The 7,952-nt window shown below is 42.7% G+C and overlaps 1 pseudogene; it reads left to right on the top strand.

Annotated features, from left to right (window-relative positions):
- The first annotated feature begins 664 nt into the window (after positions 1-664).
- On the top strand, positions 665-7,635 carry LOC103541921 (olfactory receptor 13C7-like; annotated as a pseudogene).
- The last annotated feature ends 317 nt before the right edge of the window (positions 7,636-7,952 follow it).

The raw sequence follows: 7,952 nt of genomic DNA, 5'->3' as shown, positions 1-7,952 counted from the left end.
GATGTGCCTGTATTGCGATGAATTTTCCTCTTAATACAGCTTTTGCTGTATCCCATATGAGTTGGTATGGCATGCTATCATTTTCATTTGTTTCCAGGTATTTTTTTATTTCTTCTTTAATTTCTTCAATGATCCATTGCTTGTTCAGTAGTGTGTTGTTTAGTCTCCACATCTTTGTGCCTTTCTCAGCTTTTTTCTTGTAATTAATTTCTAGCCTTATAGCACTATGATCTGAGAAGATGCTTGTTATTATTTCAATTTTTTTAAATTTGTAGAGGCTTGCCTTGTTTCCCAACGTATGGTCTATCCTAGAGAATGTTCCATGTGCACTTGAGAAGAATGTGTATTCAGCTCTTTCAGGGTGGAGTGATCTATGTATGTCTATTAAGTCCAATTGTTTTAGTTTTTCATGTATGACGTCTATCTTGAACGCGATTAGGAAAATCAAATTCAGTCAAGTGACATTTCAAACATCTCTATGGGAAGCCAAATATAAAAAAATAGATTTTGAATGAATTCTCTGCATTTTACTTAAAACAACACAGACAACCCCCAGATTGCCAGAGCCGTTCTCCACTTGCTCAGCAAAGCAAGTTTCTTCACTGGCTTTCTTGCCACTTAAGGCATCAGAGAATCATGAAGTTGGCTTTCTGAGTTGCTGTAGATGACAGAGCACCTGTACTCCAACCGGACCTCCCCAGTTGTGGAGTTCATTCTACTGGGCCTCTCAGCCCACCCAAAGCTGGAGAAAATGTTCTTCGTGTTCATCCTGTCAATGTACCTGGTGATGCTTCTGGGCAACAGGGTCCTCATCTTGGTAACCACCCTTGACTCCCACCTGCACACACCCATGTACTTCTTCCTGGGGAACCTCTCTTCCCTAATCTGGACATCCGCCACACATCCTCCTCAGTCTCCCTCATTCTTGACAGCTTTCTGACCCCCAGGAAACCATCTCCTTCTCAGCCTGTGCCATGCAGATGTTTCTCTCATTTGCTATGGGAGCCACAGAGTGTGTGCTCCTGAGCATGATGGCATTTGATCGCTATGCGGCCATCTGCAATTCCCTTAGATACCCCATGGTCATGAGCAAGGCTGCATACGTGCCCATGGCTGCCAGCTCCTGGGCCATTGGTGATGTTGCTTCTGTGATACACACATCCTTGACAATTCTGCTGCCTTCTGTGGAGACAATGTCATCAACCACTTCTCCTGTGAGATCCTGGCTGTCCTGAAGTTGGCCTGTGAGGACGACATCTCCATCAATGTGATCAGTATGGCGGTGGCCAATGTGATCTTCCCGGGAGTTCCAGTTCTGTTCACCTATTTCTCCGGTTTGTTCATTGTTGATACTATCCTGAGGATCCCCTCAGCTGAGGAGAGGAAAAAGACTTCCACCTGCTCTGTGCACCTCACAACTGTGGTCATCTTCTATGGCACCATCCTCTTCATGTACAGGAAGCCCAAGTCCAAGGATCCACTGGGGGCAGACAAAGAAGATCTTTCAGACAAGCTCTCCTCCCTCTTCTATGGGATCCCATCATCTACAGCCTGAGGAGCAAGAATGTGAAGGCTGCTGTGAGGAACCTAGTAAAAGCTCTCCCTAGTGATGCCTAGTGGGCATCAACGGTTCTGTACTCCTTGGTTTCTCTCATCTGAGGGTCTCAGAGGATAAGATGAAGGGCCAACTTCATCAAAGTTTACATAGGTGAATCTAATTTTACATAAGCCTCTTACACAGAAGGGCTCTGTGTGAACAGGAAGCATTTAATGGTACTTTTTCTGCCTTTTTCTATAAGCAGTTCTACAAAAGTATATTCTTGTTTGCCTATTCTATAGTTCTCATTCTCTGTGATGGATACTGAGCAAATTGATGTCAGGGAAAGTAACTCTTCAAGTTTTATTGTTTAACTAATGAAAAGCTCTAGTTTGTAGGTCTGTAATTCAATTGCTCCTTGGTATCTTTCTTTGAATATATTTGAATGGGTCCTTACTTTTATGTTATCTTTCACTTTTCCTATTCCATATTAAATAATAGTAATATTTTTATCTTTATCATCATTGTTTATTCCTCCTTATTGTAATACTAATTCTTTAAACTGTTTCCTGAATTGTTCCCTCCCAATGTTGCCGTAATTAACCTCTTTCTTCTGTACTTAATCAAGGTCCCTATTAGAAAACCATTCACGCCCTTAGAGCACAGAACGGAGTGAGGAAGATGTGGCAAAACTGATGCACGCACCAAAGGCTCAGGACTTTTTTCTTTTCTCTTTTTGAAAATGTTGTTCATCCCTGGGTTCTGCTCCTAGGTAGCAGTGTCCTCCCATAGGTCATCAGAGTAATGTGGAAACTAAGTGGTGTGAATTCTATTAGCCACCTAACCTGCCTTGAGCAAGAATGCAGCTAAGTGGATGCCATCACTTGCTTCTCTACATAAGAATCTCCAAAGCTACACAGTAATCAGAGGGAGAAGGAGGTGATGTTCACCAGGAGACATCTAAGAATCTCCCACGTGATTGGTGAGGAATGTCAAGCCAGCTGCCAATAGTAATCAATCTAGAATGCCAGGTAAAAGAATGAGCAGAATAGAACACCTCTAATAGTTGACATGAACTTTTAATCCAATAGAGAGGAAACAAACTAACAATCAAAACAAACAGCCTTTGCTGAAAAACAGTTATTACAGGAAGATGATGAAAATGTTAAAGAAAATTATCGGTGGAATTCGAGAGCTTATTGAATCAATAAAGTCTCCTCCTGTCTCCGCCTAAGCATGTGGAAGCACAATCATTTGGGCCTCAGGAAAAAACCCATTTCACTGAACACAATTTTAGATACTTTGTTCATAAAAGATTCATCAATCACCAGGTAAGAATTGTGGCAAAAGACATCACTATGTAGATCCAAGGATAAGTTTTGATTCCCATATATACCAAAACAATTCCATATACTTGTCCACAGAAGAAAAGCATATTTCCTAACAAGCAATGAGAATCTGACTGCCAGTGGCCTGCTGCTCTGCAGCCTACATGTAGAAGTCAGTGGAACAAGCTTTACAGAGTTCTGAGGGAAATGGGTTGTGAGTCCAGAATTCTACACGCCCCTGACCATCGCGCAGACATGAGGGTCAGAAAGACACTTGCTGTCATGTGCAAACACAGAAAGCACACACACCTATAATGTCTTTCTGAAAAAAGAAATTTTATTTAGAAAGCTCTCCCAACAAATAGTTAAAAATAAATAATTGAACGAATGTGATGGATATGGTATATGAGAGACAGTGGAGAAAAATGAAATACATAAGACCAATAAATTCTAATTAATTCTTGATACTAAATTTGCAAAGATTAATATATGGAGGAATTACTAGAAAACACATAGAGGACAACAAAAGCAATGATGTAACCCCAGTTGCAATTCTGAATGACTTCATCAAGCTGGGAGGTTGAATGTAAGGCTGGTTCAATATTCAAAGGTCAGTCAATGCAAGCTACCATATTAATAGGCTAAAAGAGAAAAATCATATGATCATATCAAGTGATGGAGGAAAAGCATTTCAAAAACAACTCCCATTCAGGATTAAAAAAAAACTGCAACACTGACCTTGAGGTCCCAGCCAATGCAGTAGGAGCAAGAAAAAGAGACAAGAGTCTAACATTTTTTGAAGGAAGGACAAAAACTGCCATTATTCAGAGATGTTATTATTGCCTACTATATAGATAATCTAAAATAACTTAGAAACATAAATATTAAAAAGAGAGTTTAGCAAGGTCCCTAGATGCTAAATCAATATACAAAAAAAAATCTATTGCATATTCCAGCAACAGATTATGAAATATTTTTTAAGATACAAAGAAATGTAAATGTATACATTTACATATTTAAATATAAATTATATTTTATATGTTTATATAAAGTATAAATATAAATACCACCATATGACCCAGCTATCCCACTACTGGGTATCTATCCAAAGAATAAGAAAATCTACAATTCAAAGTGATTTAGCACCCCTATGTTCATCGCAGTGTTATTCACAACAGCCAAGACGTGGAAGAAATCAAATGTGCATCAACAGATGAATGGATAAAGAAATGGGGTATATATACAGAATGGAACACTACTCAGCCATAAAAAAGACAAAATCATGCCATTAGCCACAACATGGATGGACCTTGAGGATATTATGTTAAGTGAAATAAGTGAGACAGAGAAAGAGAATACAGTATGATTTCCCCCACGCCTGGGCAGGACGTGCTGGGCCGGCCGATCCAGGACCCGCTCCACCCTCGGGCCCCCTGCCCCGCCTGCTGCCCAGTGCGAGCGGCGCCGGGCACCACCTGGAGGCGGTGGAGGCCGGTGCCCCTGCTCTCGGCGGCCCGGAGGCGGGGCTCGTTCTCGCCCCAGGAGCGAATCGAGGGCAGGCGGGAAGCCCGCCGTGCTCGCGGAGAGTCCCCCGCGTGCTGGCCTCTCAGCGGCGCGGACTTCTGCCAGCTGGGAGCTCTCCATCTGGGAGGCGGGCACAGCAGGACACAAGCAGCTGGAGTTCAAGGCAGAAGTGGCCAGAGGAGGTGAAAGGCTGTGGGTGCAGAGGGAGAGATGACGTCCCCCTCGGGTGGGAGAAAGAGTGAGTGATCCCCCAACGCTTCTGATGTTCCCTCTGGAGGGTGGGGTGGGACCTTATGCTGTGATCTCGGGATCCGTGTGTCATGGCACCTGATAGTAGCTCTGTTTCTATTCAAGATGTCTTTTACGAGAGAGGGAAAGGTGTAACACGAAGGGCTAGGTTTCAGTAAGTTGGCATTTGAGGAATCGTGTAATAGTGAGCCTAGCATCCTGAAAAAGGATGTAATGAATCTTTAGTAAAAGCAAGCGCCTATCTGGAGGAAAGTAATAAGAGACAGGTTGTCTTCCCAAAGAAGTCTCTTGGCGCACACTAGAAAGCGCTGGGATTGGTGATAGACCAGATCCAACAGTCTATTCTGGTGTGCCGCTAAAAGTTCCTCTTATATCCGTAGACTTAAGCAGTCTTTCATTAATCATACTTTTCACCGTGTGCCGTGTCTAGAAGAAGTGAGACGATGTCAAGGAGGTGGTTTTTATATGTTATAAGTGTGGTTTAAAAGAGCAAAACAGATAGTACAGAGGTTTGTTTATTCAAGAAACTCTTTCTTGAGTGCTGATTATATGTCCGGCGCCGCTCTAGGTGTGGGGTTGCTGCTCTCAAGGAGCTTACAGGCTGGTGGAGGGGAGAGAGACGATCAACAGATAAATAAAATGATTTCTGGTAGGAACAAGTATGCTATGATGGAAACCATATGGTAACATTGGGAATTGTGTGAGTAGAGGGGCAGGGGTTCTTTACATAGTGATGGCAAGAGAAGTGATGGAGAAGGTAAGGTTCAGAACAGAGATCTGAAGACTTGTGAAGGTGCTGTCCTTAGGAGAGGCAGGGCTGGGGACCAGGAGGTGTGCAGGCACTAAGGCAAGAAGGAGCAGAAGGTCGTGTGGTTGCAGCACGGCGCATGAGAGGGTGGGCTAGGGTGGATGGTGCTGAGCCTTGCAAAAAGCCACGTGAGGATTGTAGATTTTATTGGGTGTGCGGATAGAAACCAATAAACTTTTAGGCAAGAGATGTGTGATTTGATTTATATTTTAGATGGCTCTAGCTACTGAAAGAAAAAAATTGTAGTGGGGTGGGAGGAAAAGCAGCGTGCAGTGGTGGAAGCAGGAGAGAATGGTGACAGTAGAGGGGTGGAGATAGAAGAGGAGAGACTCACGATATGTTGCAGATGGGTTGCATGTGGAAAGCGGAGGGAAGGAGGGATTAAGGATTACTCATAGATTTTACTTTGAGTAACTTAGTAAAAAATGATACCGTTTACTGAGGTTGAGAGGATGTGGAGGAGCAGATTGGGGTTGGGGTGGGGGGAGGGACAGGGCTGAGGGGGCAGCTGAGCCAGGAAGAGAATCAGAAGTTCCATTTTTATGTTTAAGATGGGTCTTAGGAATAACTGCCCCAGGACCATTGCTTATTAAGCTAAATTTTATACCTGTCAGTAATCCATTGAGCACGCATTTGTTAAGCTGTTAGTAGTGCCCAACCCTGTGATAGGCACTAGATATAAAGTGGTGAGCAAAAACAGACATGGTCCTGCTTTCATGGAGTTTACGGTTTAGTGGGAAATTCAGACATTAAATGTCACCAAAAAATGTATAATATCTACATTGCTAATATTATGTGGTTATATTAGTACATATCCATTTATATTCTAAATCTGAAGACTATGTTTCAGGAGAAATCATATGATTTAGGCAAGTATATAGCACATAACACGAGGGATGCTTGTACTACAAGAAAAGTGTGGTATTGAGGGAAACATTCTGACCGTGGACTGTACCACTGGGAGCCATTCATCCATCCTTCCGTGTCTTGTTCTGTAGATGGGAGGCCTGCAGCGTGGAGTGGAGAAGGGAATTATCCAAGAGTACTGGTTATTAGCATCTGAGAGGAGGACCTGGAGAGTTGTTTGCTTTAGTTATTTCATAATGATGAATGTCTGGGTTAAGCTTCCTGTGACCCGCAAACGAACAGAAACCAAGGTAGGTCAGGATTAGGGGGCCAGTTATGTAGCATCTAACAGGGAAGCGCGTGGAGCCGAGGGTAGGAAGTTCAGCACAGCCAGACTCTGGGGACTGCTGTGGGAACTGGAAAGCTGCCAGGAACCAAGCCTACTCTTAGAGGCAGTCTCTCTCTACCTGTAACTTCTCTCTGTGCATCTCTCTCCGCCAACAGCTTGCTCTTTCAGCTCACGGTTTCTGCACCACCATAAAACTCAGCTTCCCCAGTCCCAACTCATCTTGACCTTATAGCTGCAGAGCCCAACACCACTGGCTGCACAGCTCTGTGCCCGAGTATGTGATGGAGTCCAGTGCATCTTTAGACCTAGGCCCAAAGCTCATGATGTTCGCTGAATTGTGGGCTGGTCACCATACGAAATGTGATACTGAAGTGGTACCCTGAGAGCAATAAGACTTCTTCCCTTTTTTTGTAACAAGGCGTTGTATAACTAGGAAATTATTACTTATTAACCAATGAATAAAATTTTTTGAGCTGAGCACAGTGCTAAATGGGAACAAGAAGTTGGTAGTCAATCTGGGGATACCGTGTAAGTACAGACATGAAGTGATTAGAGAAGAGTTAAGTGTTAGTTTCCAGTTGTGACTGGAATAGTAGGGCCTTTAATAACAAAAACAACATGGCTTGGGGTTGTTGGCGAAGAAAGGCTTCCTAAGAGTTGAGATGGGATTTTAGCTTTGAAAGATTTCGGGATTTAGGTCAGCAGGAAGAGGGCACTTGAGGCAGAAGGCTGTGTTCAAGGTAAATGCAGGCTTTCCTTGTCACAAAATAATGGAAGGTCAGGGAAGGGAAGGTGAGAAGAAGACTGGGAAAATCTAGAATTGGAATAGCAGGAAGCCATCGTAGGCGCTTGATTAGAAGAGTGACATCACGAAAAGTCTATTAGAAAAATTGATCGGGCAATCATATTGGTGATAGGATCCAATGAATATAGTTGGCTGTTGCAGCAGTGCAGTATGCGGCAAGCAATGGAGAAGGGTATCTGTAATGTGTAAATGATTCAGAAAAAAAACAGAATATGTATCTGTCTAGGGAGAGAAAGCAGTTTGACAGGGTGTTAGCAGTGTTGAATCCAGGGGGTGAGTAGGTGGATGATCATTTTACTGTTTGGCTCTTCCTTGGCTGATGATATCTTTTATTTGTATGCGCACAAACACGTATATGTTTAAAGGGATATGTGACATTTGTAAGTTAATGCAGTTGTCATTTAAATGTTTTTACAGTGAATGTCAATTTCTAGGCTGCTTTGAAAATAAAACTTTGATTAAAAGTCAGATCAGATTCTTTATTAACATCTTTTCTTATTTAGAAT

This window comes from Equus przewalskii, chromosome 26 (assembly GCF_037783145.1).
Source record: "Equus przewalskii isolate Varuska chromosome 26, EquPr2, whole genome shotgun sequence".
Taxonomy (NCBI): Eukaryota; Metazoa; Chordata; class Mammalia; order Perissodactyla; family Equidae; genus Equus; species Equus przewalskii.
This window is presented reverse-complemented; position numbering and strand designations above follow the sequence as displayed.